Source organism: Ruditapes philippinarum, unplaced genomic scaffold (genome assembly GCF_026571515.1).
Source record: "Ruditapes philippinarum isolate M1 unplaced genomic scaffold, ASM2657151v2 ctg3870_1_1_1_1, whole genome shotgun sequence".
Taxonomy (NCBI): domain Eukaryota; kingdom Metazoa; phylum Mollusca; class Bivalvia; order Venerida; family Veneridae; genus Ruditapes; species Ruditapes philippinarum.
The window spans coordinates 15,626-34,785 of record NW_026865263.1 but is presented as its reverse complement, the minus strand read 5'-3'; the positions used below and the strand labels follow the sequence as shown (position 1 = coordinate 34,785).

The 19,160-nt window shown below is 32.2% G+C and overlaps 1 pseudogene; it reads right to left on the bottom strand.

Annotated features, from left to right (window-relative positions):
- Positions 1-3,253: 3,253 nt before the first annotated feature.
- Positions 3,254-17,550, bottom strand: LOC132728426 (uncharacterized; annotated as a pseudogene).
- Positions 17,551-19,160: the final 1,610 nt, after the last annotated feature.

Below are 19,160 nucleotides of genomic sequence, written 5' to 3'. Positions count from 1 at the left end.
CGTTAACCCCCCCTTTCTTTTTGAGTTGCATTTCGGTAAAAAACTAATGCAATCTATTCTTAACATGTTCGTGTAAGTATATTTTTGTACATGTTATTGTTTGACCTGATCAAATTAGAAATCTACCATGCACAAATACGGAACTCTAGAATTGGGACTGCACAGACATTTGGAGTGTGGAGCTCCAAACGCCAATAATATCCAAATAAAATGTATGTTTTGTTAGTCCCCAGCGCATATACTTATCTCATATATCATTAAAACTTTTTGAACGGCATTTTGAAGCTGCACACCATAAAATTTATTCCTATTTGTATCGACTTGAAACTTCATAGGTGGATAGACCTCGTTTAAGGAGGATGTGCAGTTTGCACAAGAATGATAACTCTACCCTGCATAATTTTTTGAGTTATTGCCCTTTGTTATTTTTCATGCTTAAATTTTTTCACCTGAGTGGAGCATAACTCAAAAAGTGTTTAAGATGTCAACATGAAATGTCATAAGGTGGATAGATCTTATTCAGGAGGAATGCTGTGCACAAGAATGATAACTCTTCGCTATATAATTTTTGAGTTATTGCCCTTTGTTATTTTTCATTACTATTTTGTCCCTTAGCTTATCTCAAAAGTATATGAGGTATCAACTTGAAACTTCATAGGTGGATGGAATCTCATTGAGGAGGAGTGCAGTGCACAAGAATGTAAACTCTACCCTCCATAACTTTTGAGTTTATTGCCCATTGTTATTTTTCAAAATTAATTTTTGTCCAGAGCATAAACTCAAAAAGCCTTGGAGATATCAACATGAAACTTCATAGGTGCTTAGATCTCATTCAGGAGGTGTGCAGTGCATAAGAATGATAACTCTACCTTTCATAATTTTTTGAGTTATTGCCCTTTGTTTATTTTTCATACTATTTTGTCTGGAGCTTATCTCAAAAAGTATTTGAGGTATCAACTTGAAACTTCATAAGTGGATAGATTTTTACTGAGGAGGGGTGCAGCAACACAAGAATGATAACCTACCCTGCATTTTTTTTCAGTTATTGTCCTTTGTTATTTTCAGCCATCAGTATTCACATAGGTTTCAAATCTGTAATCATTTCAGCCATCAGTTTTCATTACCAAAAGACCTCTTAAAATTGAATTATTCTGCTCTACTACATAGACATTTCTTTCAATGAGCAAACACTTTCGGCGGGGGATGGCCATGTTGACATGGCTCTTGTTCTTCTTTTTTTTCCTGACAAAACTGCTGGAGGTCCTGGCAGCAGTTTCCAAAACACTGCCCATCCATCAGAAACTTTGAATTCTTGAAGAAGAGTACCTCAGCGATCGTAAGAATTTGTCAAGAATATTGAAGTGCAGTTGTCAAAAAAAATTCCCTAATTACCAGCGGTATCAGAAAATAGATCATTTAATAACCAACAAAGCAGTTACATGTATTATACTTCTTACTTTTTTTATTTCAGTATTTGATTATTGTATATATCATATACAGAATATACACAAGTAAATACAGGATAAAAAGATTCATGTATTTTGTATAATGCACACTATTTACAATGCAATAAATGATATGGTTAATACAATATATACACTAACTTATAGTTATTGCACACTTTTCCCAAGTTTAACTTATTACAGCTCTATTGTGAGGCAGTTTCTAATAACTAATATTTAACACTTTTTTGATCCTTTCCTTATATTTAATTACCAGTACTTGAAAGAAATGTTAAAGGAAGATCAGTTATGTTAAATGAAGAAACATGGACTTAACCCAATGATCCATGGTCTGAGAGGCGAAAAATCTAACATGTGGCCATCAATATTCCTTAACATTTTAAATTTTATCTCTTAACAATAAGGACTATATATATATATATATATATATATATATAATATATATATATATATATATATATATATATATATATATATATATATATATATATATATATATATATGTGCATATTTTCATTTATCTAGAATATTGACAATAGTAACATTATGCATCTATTTGTGTCATGTATGTTAATTAGCCTTTAGACAGCTGGCGGTACCTGGATGTAACCCCATACATGTGAAACTTTTTTTGATGATCAGTGGGAGATTTTTCTTCAAAAAGAGGGAGATTTTAGAATTTGCTATTAAAAAAGAAGAAAGTTCTGATATGAAAAAGAGGGAGATTTCTTTAAATTGTGAAAATACACCTTATTTTAAGAAAAATCTTTGAAAATATGGCTGCAAAAAGTGGGAGAGTTAACATGTATGTAACCCATGCAACCATTGTTTATTAAAATGCTACAAGCTTGTTTGCTAATGCTTACAAAAAATTAAGTTACATTTACTTGATATAAAAAAACACTTTTCCAAAGACTGCAGCAATAAAATTGAATAATACACAAAGTTAGACAAAATGATCTTTCCTGTTTCAGTGCCAAATTATCTACATGTAAATTCTGTTGTTGAGCCGTAAAACAAAACAAAACAAAAACAAGAAAAATTCAGGTTGAAAATGTAGCAAATGATTACAGGTAATATACCTGATAAATTATCAAAAGACACCTGACATGAAACCATTTTTCAGTATTTAAGATCTTTTGATTTAGTATATATGAAGCACCTTGAGGTTTTAAATCTATTAATCATTATGAGCCGTGTCACAACAAAACCAACATAGTGCGTTTGCGACCAGCATGGATCCAGACCAGCCTGCGTATCCGCGCAGTCTGATCAGAATCCATGCTGTTTCGCTTAGCAACTCTATTACAAAGTAGAGAAACTGATAGGGAATAGCATGGATCCTGATTAGACTGCGTTGTGTCGCAGGCTGGTCTGGATCCTTGCTGGTCACAAACGCACAATGTTGGTTTTGTCGTGACACGGCTCAATCATAATTTCACTTTGAAAATTCATAAAAATGCACATATTTTCCATCTTTCAACACAATTATAAATATTATAATGTATATATACAGTCTTGTTACCTTTGAATTCTACAGCATGTGCGATACTTGTAGATATATAGAATCACAGTTAATTAAGGCAGTAGGGGAGGGAGAGTAAATAACAGAAAAACATTGAATTGTGATTAAATCAATCATAAGCACATAAAATAATAAAGGTCCAAGCATTTTTTATAACCTTAAGACAAAAGACATTTGTTTGTTTATATAAAACTTATATAACAAAAACATATAAAATTTCTAAAGGAAAATATTTTGTATTTGTACTTCGTTTTTGTTTAAAAAATTATTTTCCTTAAGTTTATATATGCCTGACTTATTTGTAAACTGTCCTACAATAAAGAATTAATACCATAGTAATAAAGAAACTGCTGTTTTACATCTGTTGCTGTTGCCAGCAATCTAGCATGTTTCAGGAATAACTTCCATCGTTGGTTCATGCTGAAATTTCTTCTAATCACTTCTTTATACAAGTCTTTTTTGTTTATCCTCCGGGATGTTGTGTCTTCGTAAACTCCCAACATTCATGTACGGTAAAATTATCTACGGATTTTCATCATAATCTGGATCCTCATCTTCAATCACTTTGGGGTACTTCTCTTCTCTCTTTTGGTTCAATTCAGGATCAGAGGATACATTGTCACTAAGTTTTATTATAAATGCTTTCCATAAATCCTCCCTCGGTTACATTTTCACAGTCTGTTGCTTGAAATGAACCCAATGTACATGTCATCCTGCGTGCCAGGTGCTAGAATGATTTTCTTCACCTTATCAGGTGACCGTGTAGGCATTGTTTACTGTACATTTCCAAATAATTTGATTTTGGATCGTCAACAAAGTCTTCTGGAACAGATTCTTCAGAACCTGACGGAAAATGGAGTTACCATAGCAACTGGAGAAAATGTCACGTTTTTATTCTTGATTTTTTTTTGGTGGGTAATGTTGTTCCCATCATTTCCCTGTTCGTTGGTACGTGGCTGTATGGCCTTTCCTATGGTAATAAATTCCGATCGCGGCATAATTACCTCGTCCTCCTCGTATCACTCTCGTTGTCGACCTCGTCAAATTTTCTCAATGAGAGGTTCATTCTGCTCATTAGGTAGTTGATCGAGATGCTCCACATGTTCTAAATAGTTAACATAACCATTTTGATTCATAAATTCATTAGGATTTACGCCTTGCGAGAATGCTTCCTTCAGCCGCTTCCCAGCAGATCGATCCATATTTGTTAATTTTGTCATCCGTATTGGACTTCGTTTGATTGAACAATATTTGTCCTCATCATAGTCATAGTGACAGTATGTGTTAGATGCATGATTTGTGTCCTTACCCTTCAACACGGGTGACGGAAATGGTGGCGGCTCAACACGTCTTGGTCTTTTCTGCTCACGGCCCCTTCTAAAATAGAATAACAAAGTGAAGAATTTTTAATTTGTAAAACAAAAGATGTACAAAAGTATTGTAGAATATTATTGGGCCAATTGCAAGAAATCTGTAAATGGTAATTTAAAGTATTCAGGTGAAATATTTGGTATTGTTTGTGACTAATAATAATGTACTTATTATATAATCTAATGACTGGTGTCTCTCAGTATAATTATTGTAAAAGCTAGAGGTTACACAATTCAAAATCAATAAAAACTGTTCCCAACAATGCTAAGGGAGGTAACAATAATCTGACATGTATGTTGTTTTATGACTAGTTGTTCCCCTTTGGTACTAAATTTTCCATGTAGCATGGTGGATTATATGATATGAAGGTGCATTTTTTAAAGCGTTACTTATGATGTGTCATGTTGTTACATTGTAATGTATATAAGATACTCCCTATCTCCACATTCAATACCACCTGTTATCTCCTTATATTAGAACAGAATCTTGTTAAACAAGATAGGTTTGATTTCCTCTTGATTCAAAGCTGCACTGACCAGGTTGAAAGCATATTCCTCACAGATAATAGATCATTATTTATTGCAAAAATAATTTGGCTTGTTTTTTTACCCCAGCTGATAAAATCTTTTGAAATTTATGGATTTATCTACAAATATGAATATACCAAAAAGTTTTTCAACTCGGAACATGATCTCAAATTAAACCAAAGTTTTGTAACTCAGAACATGATCACTGATGTGGATGGTAAATGATACAGAGCTATGTGACTGTGATAAGAGAAAGTCAAATTTTATTTCTTAATTTAATATTTCTTTTAGTCTAGTGACCTTATTGAGTGAATACATAAATAAAATTCAAAACTCTGTATCTTTTTAAGTAGTCATAGAATGTCTGATCTTTATAAATATATGTATGATGAAAGGGTGGATTTAATTTTCAGGTCTATGAAGGTTATCTACAATCAGTATGATCGAGATTTGGTATATTTACTGTATAGGAAGTACCTGTTAGAATGAATCAAAGGGTTAAACCCCATTCAATTGCTGATAAGCCTTTTGTGGCCTTGCAATCTAATATTTCTGAAACAAGGATAGCAGAACACTGAACAAACACTGTGACCTGACTGATAAGCCTGATTGGCTTATAAGATGTTAAGTGTTATATAGGATATCAAGGTATTTTGAACTCAAAGACCAGAGAGTTAGAATTTAAATGATTTTTGTAAAAATGGCAAGGAACATCCACTGTGTGTTCACATAAATTTTTGGATAGTAATATGGGTCATACTTTATTGAAGTCTGAATGGTTACAACCTTTTTACTAACAACTTTGAGGTTTATTATTCTTTTGTCCACTTTCTTTGACCACTTCCAATATGGAAACATATGAACTTTAAAGGATTTTGTGGAATTAAATGAAAACTTTAAAGTCCTATCAGTAAGTTGTCCATTTTTAAAAATTCATCACCCATCTTCAGTTTGGTTTTCCTTGTTTTTATCACCCTTTTAAAAATGCATTATGTTTTTTTTTTACTGAACCCCTGGCTTTTTTTTGGAAAAATTTAAAAAAATATTTTTTTTTTTTTTTTTTTGTTCCTAGGGGGGGTTTTAAATTAAAAGGTTATGTTGTTTTGAAGCTTTTTCAAAACAATTTTTTAAAAAAACAAAGCCTTGAAAATTTTTTTTAAAATTATAAAAATTAAAAAGTTTTTAAACTTGAAAGATAAAGGGCTTGTTTTTGAACCTAGAAAAGGGGGAGAAATATGTCTGAGGGTTTGGAAAAATTTATTGCTGTTCTTGCATTGAAAGATTAAAAAAAAAATTTTGGTTTTTTTTGGTTTTGGGTGTTTTTAGTATAAAAGAAAAATGTTTCTTAACCCTTTTTACATGGCCATTTTTTGGCACGGGGGAAATGCTCAAAATTTTTTTACTCCATAAGTACAAAATGTTTGTTTCATTAATTGTACACCTGCATGCACAGTTTTTATGCCAGAGCAAACTATTTATACATATAATAAAAAATAATACAACCCAATTTTTTCTTGGCCCAGACTAAACAGAAACTTTTCAGAAGCTTTGAAGCATTGGCTTGAAAAAATGTCCAGATAATCCTCCCCCCGGTAATCAAGATATTGGCAAAGCACAGGAAAAACACCAAGAATTTAAGGGGAAGTTAAGTATTTCCTTTTGAATTGTTGTGGGTTATTCCACCGGGGGGCAGCCAACATATAATTTCCCTGAGTGCAAGAAAACTGCAAATTATATAGATGCCATGGCAGTGGTATTTTAACAATTGGCAATTAGCTTTTAATTAAATAAAAAGTTAGAATAAAATCTGAAAATGAAAAAATAAAATGATCCTGGAAAATTGATCATTGGGTTGTTTGTTAAATGTATAATTATATCAAAATTTTGGTATTTTTGGGTTAATTAAAATTTAAGTCCCTTTTAAATTTGGCCCAAAATGTAAAAGGTAAACGGGTAAAAACTTTTTTTTTTTCGAGACCAGAGTTTTTCGAAAAACCATTTCAGCCATTCTAATTTTTTTTGGGTTAAAATTTTCCCCCTTCTGAACGGGCAGGGTTTTAAACAAAAAAAAGGAAAAATTTTTGAAAAAAACTGCACAGTTTTTTAAATTTTTTCCAAATTTTTAATTTTTTTAAGGAATATCATTTTTTCCCTTGTGGCTGAGGGTTTTGCCTTTTTAAGGGGAATTTTTGGCATCAAAAATTCGGGGTCTTTCGCTTTTTCCCGGGGTGAGGGTTTTAAAGGGGAACGAACAAAATTTGGGGTTTGTTTTTTTACGGGAAAGCCCTTGATCTTTTAGTTCCTGCCGGTTTGAGGTGGTTTGAACCCCTGGTGTTTGCTTTTTAAGTTTAAATTTCAAGGTTTTTAGTTAAAAATCATCTTTTTCCTGATTTGGCGCCCATATGACACTAAATTTTGTGTTTTGTTGCTTTCATAAAACTCTGAACAAAAAAGCTTTTTAATCAGTTTGGGAAAAATTTTAAAACATGTAAAGAGATGTGGAATTTTTAAAAATGCTTATGAATAGAAACCTTTATTGAGTAAATCCTTAGCTTACAACACACTTTGTTGTGGAAGTAGTTTAGATTTATTTCAAAATATTGATAGACACATTTTGTGCTTGAAATTATTGCCAAAAAGGAGTTTAATCTTTGTAATCAGTTTTTGTTTGCTGTAGGGTTTAAAAGTTTATTTGATTGACATGTAGATAACAAATGTTTATAATTGGGTAACATTGTTGGCCGGAGGAAAAATCAAGTAAAAATTTGTGCAGAGTAATAGCTTAGTTTTAAAATTTTTCCAGATTAGATTCCCCCCCAGACTGTTCTAAAAAACTTATATTTTGTTTAGTGCCAACTGCGGTGTTTTTTCTTTTTTATAAAGTCCCTTAAAAATTGGTAAATTTAATTTACGGCTGCTAAATGAAAGAATGTAGAGATCTCTATGTGGTTTTTGTCAGATAAAAAGATATAATCACATAAAGGAATAGTCCTGGTCCGTGAAATTTTGCTATAACATATTTTATACAATGTAAGTAATGTTGTTAATTTGTTTATTTATGGTGTTGTTTCTTTTTTTAAAATCTACGTTTTTATTTTTGTATTATTAAACTACCACAGATGTTGCTTAGATAACAAACTTAAATTATGCTAGCAGAAATTTATTCAAAGGAATTTTTGCCATAGTAAAATGTATTTTAGTTCTCAGCCACTTTCAATTTGCTTATTCCCCACATGAACCATTAAACAATCCACAGTGGAAAATAATTTTTAATCATTTATAACATCAATGTTCCTTGGGTACATTAAAATCTTGTACACTTTGATGTTTGTCTAGGCCCCATATTAAATTTTTAAAATATGTCCTAGGCCATGAAGAATCAATCATTGTACTAAGACCAATTTGTTATTATAGTTGTTCAGTAGATGAATTTGTATTGGAAGCCTAGCCTAGGATTCAAACTCCTGAACCCTGAGGTCAGAATGTATTGGACTTTAACAATAAGCTGAATAAAAGAAAGTTAATTTTTGGATTTTTAATCCCAGGGGCGGTTTAGCTTATATTTGGCATGAGTGATTGTTTTTAGAAAATGTTTTTTGCATGATTTCCCTTTTTAAAATGTTCCTTGATTTTTTTGCGTATGGACATGAGTTTTGCCCCATGGTTTTTATCCTGATATTGTATTTCTATGAGAAATACTGCCATTTTAGGGAATAACAGATTAAGATTTCATGGGGGGAAAATGAAAACTGTCTACAGAATACAAACCATAAAAAAATATACCAAAAAAATTAACTGTAATTTTTTGATTTCTCTAGTAAATATTTGTTTATTTGAAACTTTGACTTAGTTTTATGAATGTGATAACCCATTCTTTTAATTTTTAATAGAAATGATTTTTTGTACGTAAAAATATGTAAGAAATAAGAAGACTTGTGCATTTCAGACTGGAAGAATGGCCCTTGATATATGAGCCCGTCATGAAAAACCATCATAAATGAATTTCGCGACCCAGCAAATGGATCCAGACTTAGCCTTTCCCCAATCCGCACAGTCTGATCAGGACCAATGGCCCCTTTTTTGTTTTCGGCTATCCCAGTTTCTTCTATTGTTATAGGGGTTTGTAAGCGAAACGAGCAATGGAACTCCTGATCAGACTGCACGGTATGCGCAGGGCTGGCTGGTCTGGATCCATGCTGGTCAAAAAAACCCCATTTATGTTTGGTTTTGTCATGACGCGGCTCATATATCAAGCATTTTGTTTAAAGAGAAGACCTACCTGACACAAAGTATAACCTAATGCCCACAAGGCCCAGGAAGATGACAACCCCACGGCAACTGCCAGACCAACACTATCAGCAAAACTGAAGGGAAAACCAAAGTAAAATTACTGGTAAGCTTATGATAGGAAAAACCTTCATTGCATTTATGAAAAGTTTTAATTATTTACTTTTCTCAGATATGACTTTTAATATTGGGTTCCATTTAATGCCTGTATTAAAGTTTTTAAAAGAGTAGCCAGAAGTTTTTACACTGGTGTCATAAGCTAAAGTAATGCTTCATGTACAGACCATAATTAGCCTGTATTTCCATGCCATCTGATCGGGAATATGGCCTGCACAGTTCACTATTCCAGCCCATTTATTTTGGATACTTTACATTGGAGAAGGATTTACGTTTTTTGGGTAATTTTTTTCCCTTTTCCGGGTTTTTAAATCTCAATTAAAAGAAAAATTTGGGTTCCAAAATGCTTTTTTTGTTCAATTAATAAATATACGAAAATTTAAAAAACTTTTTCAGAATTTTAAACTTTTTTCCTTTTAATTTTAAAAAATTTTAGGGAAATTAGTTTTGGGAAAATATTTTAAAATTTGAAACAGAAATTTTTTTTTTCCATGAAAATTCAATGTCGGAGACAAAAGGAGGGGTCGTTCTTTTTCATCTGGTTTTTTTTAAAATTTTTTTTAATTTTTGCCCCCAAAACCCACGGGAAACAGCCAATGTTTTTGTGTCCTTTGAGACATCCCGGGGGTTAGTTTTAATTAGTGGGGTTGCCTTTAAAAATAAGAAAAATTGCGGCCCTTTTCCCCAGTGTTTATTTTTTTAAAACATTCTGGGAAAGAAAAAAATTTAAATTTAATTCAAACTAATTTTTCCCCTTTCATCTTTAAAAACCCAATTTTTAAAAAATTTTTTGGAAAAACCCCAAAGGCGGGTACCTTGGCCCCTAAATTTTTTAGGGAAACTTTTTTGAAAAGGGAAATATTTTTCCCCAAGCCCTTGAAGAGGAAATTATTTTAGAGAAAAATAGTTTTAAATTTTTACAAAAAAACTCCCAAAAAATTGAGGTTTTTTCCCAATTTTCCCCAAAACCCCCTCTTCGATATCAAAAAGGGGGTTGGTTTTGTTTTGTTTCATTATTATTTGTTTTAAAAAGGGTTTTTTTTCCTCATCAAAAACTAATGCCCCGGAATTTTGGGAAAATTTTAAAAAAAAAATTAAAGGATTTTTTTTTTTTTTTTTTTCTATCAAATCTTTACTTGGGCCCAGCCACCCCTTTTTCCAATGTTTGTTTCCAAAAGGGGTAAATATTTTAAACCTTTCAGATTTTTTTAAAAAAAACTTTTCCCTGGTCTTTTGTTTATAAAGGGCAAAATTTTGTGTTTGGAAAAAATTTTAGATCTTGGCCCTTTTTTAAGCTAGCCCGGGAGTTTTTTCATTGATCAAAAAGAAAAATTGTTAGACCCCCCCTTTTAAATTTTGCTTTTGGGTTTCTTTTGGGTCTTAACGTTTTGTGTAGCTGAGGGGGTGGAAAATTGTAAGAGAAAAAGATTGCTAGCTGCAGGGGGATTCAAATCCCACCATTAAAAGGGAGTTATTTCCCATGAGCAAAAAAATTTTAAAAACTCAATGCTTAGAAACGGGTTTAAATTTTTCCGGGAAATTTTAATTTCAAAGTTGTTTTCAATAGCATATATTTTCCCAGCTTAAAATTCCCCCAAAAAATTAAATTATATTCTGATAAAAAATTTGGAATTTCACATGTGGTTTTTCCCCTTCCCTTTAAAGACGAAGGGAACCCTTGTTTTAAAAATAAAACTTTCGGGAAAAAATTTTAATGGCCCCTGAGCCCCCCTTTTGATTTTTAAATAATTTTTGGAAATTTTTTTATAAGATTTTTTACCAGGGTCGGAGACCACATTGGGGGTTCCTGGGGCTAAGCTTTTGGGAAAACTGCCCCAAACTTTCCTTTTGGTTTTCAATCACCGGGTCTTTTTTTTGGGGAAACCCTTTAAATTTAAATTTTAGGGGTTTTTCAGCACCCGTTAAGGGGATATCCTAGAGGGACGTCTCTTTTTCATCGCCACAAAAAAATATCTTTTTAAAAAAATCTTTGTCTTTTTTAGTTTTGTTGGGAAAAAAAATATAAATTTTATAAAAATGAGGTGGGTCCCGTCAAAAACGCAAAACCTACCTACATAGTGGGGGTTTGCGACCACCATGGACCAGAACCAGCCTGCGCTTCAGCACAGTTTCAAACTTATTTAATAGGGGTTTGTAAGCGAATAGGCATGGAATCCCTGATTAGACTGCGCGGCTAAAAATATATACTTTAATTTGTAAGAAATGACTCTGTTGGTAGTAATAAAACCAAGTTTTTTTTTTTTTTCACATTTACCTGGGAAAGCCCCAAGTAAAACAAAAATATAAAGCCCAGTATTTATTAAAAAAAAAAACTTAGTAAAGCTTTTATCTTTAATATTTTGTTCATATTTTTTTGGTGCAGTATTCCAAAACTTTTACAGTAAGTAGGACAGTTGCCTTAAAATGCTGCCAACATAACAACTTAGTTTGTGGTGATTAAAATGGCATTAAATGCTTATTAACAATTTGATTTTGTAAAATCAGCTTTAAGAGCATGTGATTATCTGTAAGAGTATTTAAAAGTGGAAAACTATAAAACTATAGCTGCACCATCCCCTGAGATAAAAAAAACACAAACAAACATAGTTTTGTCTCCTGCTGATACATAAAGACAAAAAACTGTATGTCCACACAAAAACTGTTTTCAGCGAAATACAAAATGATTATTGTTTTTGTTACAACAACATGATTTATTGTTGAAGAACATGATTCACTCAGAATAAAACATTTGTTATGAAATTGCCAGAAAACAAGAGACAATGTGATTAAGGATTTCTGATTTATTGAAACAGCTAAGAGGTCTTTTCTTTGATAAAATCATATAGACAAAAACTTTTTGTGGGGCTAGTTTATGCTGATTTCATGTTTCTTTCATTTAAAACTAAAGAAGTTACTATTGTAATTGAAAAAAATTGCTGGTTGCATGGGTTCAAAACCCATCAGTGGCTAACTGTTGTTTCTTAGAGGCAAAAAAAAACTTAGAATTCTTTCCTTATTATAGTACTGGTTGGGGAAATGACTTGACAGGGTTCAAAGCTGTTCACTGTTTTAGGGGAGAAGATGTGTTAGCAGCCGGGTGGCTTAGTCTGTCAAGCTGTTAAACAGTATTCTGAGGGTCCCAGGATCAAGTCTTAGTCAGACTGCACATTTTTCTCATCCTTTGACATTGGAAACATATCTTATACATATACTTGACACGACAATTCATTGAATCTTTACTAGCTATTAAATATATTGTAAATCTACCTTTGGCCTGTAGCCAGACATATCCTTGTGGTTTAGGAGCCCTGTTATTTAAGGTCAAGGTTACAGACCTAACATCACTATTGTAGATGTTTCTGAATGCATACAGTCCTGGATGGCCACATGTGATCTCCTTACGATGTCCCTCATCATCCCTGTACAATACACAAAGATATAAATATTACTCAAGTTCAATCAAACAGTTGTCCACAATAAAAACGTCATTGCTATCTTTGGATATGGAAAAGATCACACACAAAAATGTAGATGCAACATAACTGTGATAAGACTTAGTGCTTATTCTATGATGAAACTTGGTATGTGAACAGAGAACCCGAAAACATAGAGATTAAAATTGTCCTTTTTTTGTTTTTAGTCAAGCAAACAATGTGTTTGCTAATTGGTAAAAGAATCAAGCAAGGATCATTTGGGATAATGACTAGTGTGACCTTGTATTAACTCGAAAAGTACTTGTTCTACAATGTAGATTGATGAAACTTCGTAAATGTAAATACATTTGTATGTGAGTTATACAAAGGGGGCTTTATTCATATGATGTACAATATAATTTCAAGAAATATGGTTGCTATGGTTATGGAAATAGTAAAAACAAAGAAATTGGACATAAAATTCTGGGACATTTTTGTCCTAGAATACATAAAGTGAGATCATGTGATAACTGAAAAGGTTAGCATTTGTTCCTTTTATTTCAAAATAATTTCCTTAAGAGTTATGTGCCTGCTCTTAAAAACATGAGACAGATTTTTTAAGGCAATTTCTACATATATACGACTTGGACTAAGGAATAAGACATCATTATATCCATAGTGGATTGCTGCAGTGTCTGTGATAAGTTCTTGTTTTACTGATTTACGAGTCTTGAATTAAGGTAAATGAATAACCTCCAATATTTACTTGTAACTTGGAAAATATACCCTACATTTATTGTTCAACAAGTTCACCTAAAACCTACAGGTCTTCCAACATTTCAAAAGATAGATATTGCGGTTCTTCTTCATTCCTTCCACACTCCCTAATTTCTACTTTGAAACTGGATTTAAAATGAAATCTTTTAATGGAAATTTGGTAATTTGTAATTGTAAAGATTTGCAGTTATATTCTTTTACAGGATATCATGTAGGCTAGTATTAGCAACCTTGAACATTGATGAGAGCAACCTCTTCCCCTGTTAGCTTGGCAGATATTTAAGATATTAATCATATAAAAAAATGTTGTTGTTTTTTTAATACAGAACGTTACCTCAGTTCAATATCCTGATTACACTGGTTCCCAGGATCAGATCTAGTGATGATAATATCTAGAGCATGGATATCTAACCCAACATGGTTCCCGGTCTTAATTAGGCACTGACATTGTTGCTTGCCCGGTGCTATTGGTTTTGGGTAGTTCTCATTGGCGAGGTACAGAAGTTTGCCTCGTTTATGTGTGTTTGAACAGAGGTTTGTGACATCTTTATCTGAAAATATAGTATATCAAAGATTGTTAGAAAGTAGCTAAGGTCTGACAATTTATGTGATTTAGATTGCCTACTTTTCTTCAGTAGAGGATATTAAATGAGTGTAGATTCAATACTGAATTTATCAAATGAGTTGAATAAAATTATATTATGCAAACCTCTGGCAAGAATAATATTATTTTATTCAACGAGTTCAGTAAATTTAGTAATGAATCTACACATATAATACATATAATATTCTTTTTATCACATATCCAAAATAAAGACTGTTTAAAGTGAAAAAGGATCATTTTTCATTGACGCGCCTATAGTGAAATGCTAACATTTAGCGCATCATAATGCTACATTTGTATAATGCAAATGACATCACGTTAAAATATATGCACGGCCGTGCAATACTGTTTTAAATGGGAGTTGCAAAATCAGTACAGTATGTAATAAACTGAATTAATATATTATAATTTTCTTGAATGAACAAAACCGTTTCTTTGGAGATGAATGAGTCAAGCTATATTATGGAAACAGAAATGAATATCACCGTTTAATGATGTGTAAAGAACAAAATTCTGCACAAAGAATAAGAATATCACATCCAAATTCCCTTGTGCAAAATCACAAAAATTTATCTTCTGATAGTGATAGGTGTAAGTAGAAAAAACACCAGCAGAAAATGTTAGCTATTACCCATGTTGTATCTAGAACTGAAACTCCTCATATATCTGCACCTGTCAGATAGTTTATTATAAGCTATCATTTACAATAGTTATAGAGAGAATGGTAGCACCACCTCTCCATATTGTGTAATTATCTACTGTGATTTGTTGTGAAAGTTTCCAATTTTTGTACAGTCTTTTTTTTGTATTATTTTACAAAGGCCTTCCATAAGTTGCATAGAAATTCTGTAGCATGCCATGCCCACCTAAGATTTTTTACTAAGCTCCCTCCCATGATGAGCAAATTTTGCTATGTTCATCTTTTAAGGTCAAGGTCAGAAAAAAAAAGTTTACAGAAACCAGCCTACTCAGCTTGTTTATAGTGAAGCAAAAAAGATGGAGTAACAAAACATGAAACAGGATTTCAATGAATAGAGGAAATAATTATAATATAACAAGGTTTTGTAGTAGAGTTTCAAAGTGTTAAGTGTTAGTGTGTGGGGACAGAATGGAGCCAAAGACATTATGTGCAATGTCTGTTGTACTTTTAACTTTAAACTATTTCAAAATATTCTGTCTATTATCTGGCATTTGTCCTTAACCTTCCTTGCAGTATCTTGTGGATAAAATAAAATCTGTGTAGTTCAAAATTCTTATTCTGGTGTAATACTTTCATTTACCAAACTGAAGTTGTAATTTAACTTAATTAAAATGCAGTGATATATTTCAGTTGATTTAAAAAACAATAATTGAACTAAACTATGGAATGAAAATCTAAGTAAATCAAATGAACCGAGAGTCTAGGTTACGAGGATAACATTTTAATTAAGACCTGGTAGGGCGGGTCATGTAAACAGACATATAATTTTGTCTTTGGGCCCAAATCCCCCTTCCCGGCCTGAATGATTTCCCCCGACTGTTACTCTTGGCCTTAATATCGCAGTTCCACTGTCCCGAACACATCATATTCAAGAACGGATATTTGGTATCATCGACAACCAGACAGTCATTGTGGGTTGGTTGACAGCAGTCGACAGATTGATTGCGTCCCTGTCCCGAACACCGAGGATCATTCTTGACTCCGTAAAACAATCGTTTGATTGCGATCTTGTGATTTTGTGGACAAACTAGATTTATACCCTCCTTACTACAACCGCTGGAGTAGATGTTGTGAGTGTTGGCTGAATATACACCTGAAATAAACAAAATGAATTATGTGTATGTGTACAGAGAGTCTTGTTTCCAAATCGTGGAAGACAATGTTTCATATTATTAAAATCATGTTTTCTTACTGCATCTGCATAATACTGAAATAAAATCAGAAATATTCTGTAAGTGATAATTAATTGAATATAAGTTATTTTATATAACATAATTTTTGTTTGATTGATACTTATATGGGTCAAAATTGGCTACATTGGGAGGTCTAATCCTTATATGTATATATCAAAATTTTTTCTCTAAAACCATTAGGCTAAAGCTTAGATGTTTGGCATGAAACATTGTCTAGATGATCTCTTAACATTTGGAGGGAAATGTTTTAGGACCAATGAAAACAAAAATTGAAAAGGCAAAAATTGCAGACATGGTTTGTTTGATTGATTCTTTTCATGAGTGAGATATTTAAGATGCCACATGTCTCATGGCCTCTCAAACACAAGCAGCTAAAACAGTATTTAATCTTTAAAACTAGATGTATTCAAATCAATGGCCATGAAGGGCCAGAAAATACATCTTTGGTTTAAACATATTTATTTAAGCTCGATTGCGAAAACAATGTAAATCTTGCAACTTTAATTATTAATCACTTTCAGAGTCTTGCTTTCCTTGGAACCAACCAAAGTAACTGGTGTATATATGAAGAAAACATTAGGACGTGACCCCGAGTATGGGCTCGGAACCCACATGATCTCTGGGGTTGAGAGGACAAATAACAACTTTGTAGTAAAGGTGCTTATAAATAGAAGGTTGATAATTTTAATCAGATGCCTATCTGTGCTTGAAATAGTTCACAGTATTTCTACACCAGTAAAAACAAGAAATTTTAGCTATGTTTCCGACTTAAATCCAAACAAAACAAACAATTAAATTGATTTTCTAAATGATATAGGAGCTGATCAAATGATAATTTATCAGTAAATTGATAATCTGTCAGCCTGTTTGCCTATTAAGACTAACAGACCGATTGATTACTAGATCAATTGTCTAAAAATATACATTGATTATCATTCATCATTATTTACATTGACACCAGTATATTCTTTAACCCTTAGTCTGCAGCAGGCTACAGGATATACCCATTTTACCAGTTTAGACTAAGATCATATGTCTGCTATTCAGTTGGTACATATTTTGAAATTTTCCAAAAATATGATATATGATCTTGTCCATATTAAAAGATGAACATGTGTTAAATTTTTAGATATTTAGCTCAGTAATGGTACCTGAACACATCATATTTAACAAGTCGGCAATCATTCACATCTTGTTTAGAGGAGAGCAATAAGTAAAGTCAATGCAGCTTAGAGTTTTATATTAAACATAGAAAGTCAAATTGCCGACTAGATGCAACATTGTGTTATAAGTTGTTCATTAGGTCTATACAGTTACATCAGTATTACACTTAGCCACTGGTATGTCAATATAAAATGTATGTTTTGTAGTAGGAGGAAGTACTTGACTTAATTACTGCCTCTTGAAGAACTTCTGGTCTCCCAGTACAAGAACTTGTGGTTTTATTCTCACACCATTATTGTTGTACAATTGCTCCATGCAGTCCACCTTTTCCCATACAATCACTTAACAACAAACCAACAATCAGCTGATATATGGGGGTACCAGCCAATGGTGTGGTTAGGAATGCCATGTTTTAGGCTATCACAGGTGCTGGAACCATCTACAAGATCAGTTACAGGGTCTGCCCTTTATAAGTACTGATTTTAATGATAGATTAAATGCACGTTGTTACATGACTGGGAGGGAAGCAGTACAGTGTCAAAGTATACGTGCAATATGAATATATTTTCAGACTTTTTACAGTTCATAGTAAGGATTACTAATTGAATGCCTGTTACTGGTTTAGTATAAGTAGATTTACAGGAGATGCCACCTGTAAAGAGCTGGGTCCATTGCTCAATATGTCAATTAAAAAAAAAAATTCTATACTGTTTCAGAGTTATGAAAGTTTTTTAAATCCTTTAAATTAACAATGACTTAAGTTCCACAGAGGTAAAGTCAATTACACCAACTTAGACAGATTAAAATGATTTGATAAAACAATTTCTTCCTGAATTTAGACTCTTGTTATAGGTGTGTCCAACTTAATAAGGGAAGTAAATCTATGATTTTTCAAGTGACTTTTATAACATGAATATAATTACTTCCAGAAGTGTTTGAAATGTCAAGGTTGCTTAAAACACTGTTATAAGAAAGAAAATGACATTTAAGTTAATGTTTTATTCAGGATTTAAGAGATTTATCACTGTGTTAAAATCTTGTTAAGAATGAATAATGTGTCATTTATGCTTCAAATTGATAGAGAAGCTTCTCCAAGAATAGAAGTCTTTAATTGGTTCTCCCTAATTAACAAAGCTATCGGTAATTAGTGCTTTAATACCTTTCAATTAACTTGTCAATATTGTATAATTAGAGAGCAATCTTTCTACTCTTTTTTTTATCCTGAACTGTTTCAGTGGCAATGGGAAATAATGCCTAACTTGATGATAAATGCAGTGTAAATTAAGTACCTATATTGACAAAAATTGAATGAATATCTGATGGCATTTAAAATGTTGCCCTTTATATATCTTGCCAGTATTAAGTTAAAGTTTTTTAGTTCTTATTTACAAAATTAAATGTTAATTTGGTAATACATACCTGTACTTTATATAAATTTTAACTGGCTTATTGTTTTAAATTGTTTTTTATAAACAGTCAATTGACTAGATTGTTTAACAGTATGCCCATTTACCGAAGTAAATGTGTTACGATTCATTTGAAATACTCAGCTATTCTATTGGACAACAAATAATTTTAAACACTAAGACACTTAAAGTTTGACATTATAAATCGTTTATCTTTCTTTTTTTGCTGAGCAATATCAATAATAAGATGAAGCCTTCAATAAACATTAAAGATATATTTTCATGTTTGCCAACACATATCTCAATTTCTGTCATATTTCTGACAAATACTGATAACCATTTCTTATTGTATCCAATGACAGTAAAGTAATTGGGTTCTGCCAGACTCCAGGCATTCACTTCAGTATAGGCCAAAAGAAATAATTCCTGCTACACATCATCCTCGCAGAAAATAAATTATATCTGTACATTAGAAATACAATACAACCTCTGTTGAGTGGCCATCTGTGGAACAATCACCCTTTTTACAGCAACCCAAAGTAAAACTTCGCAATAGATTTAAACTTTGTAGAGCAACAACCAAAGTTGTAAATTACTCCCTCTACAAAGGTTG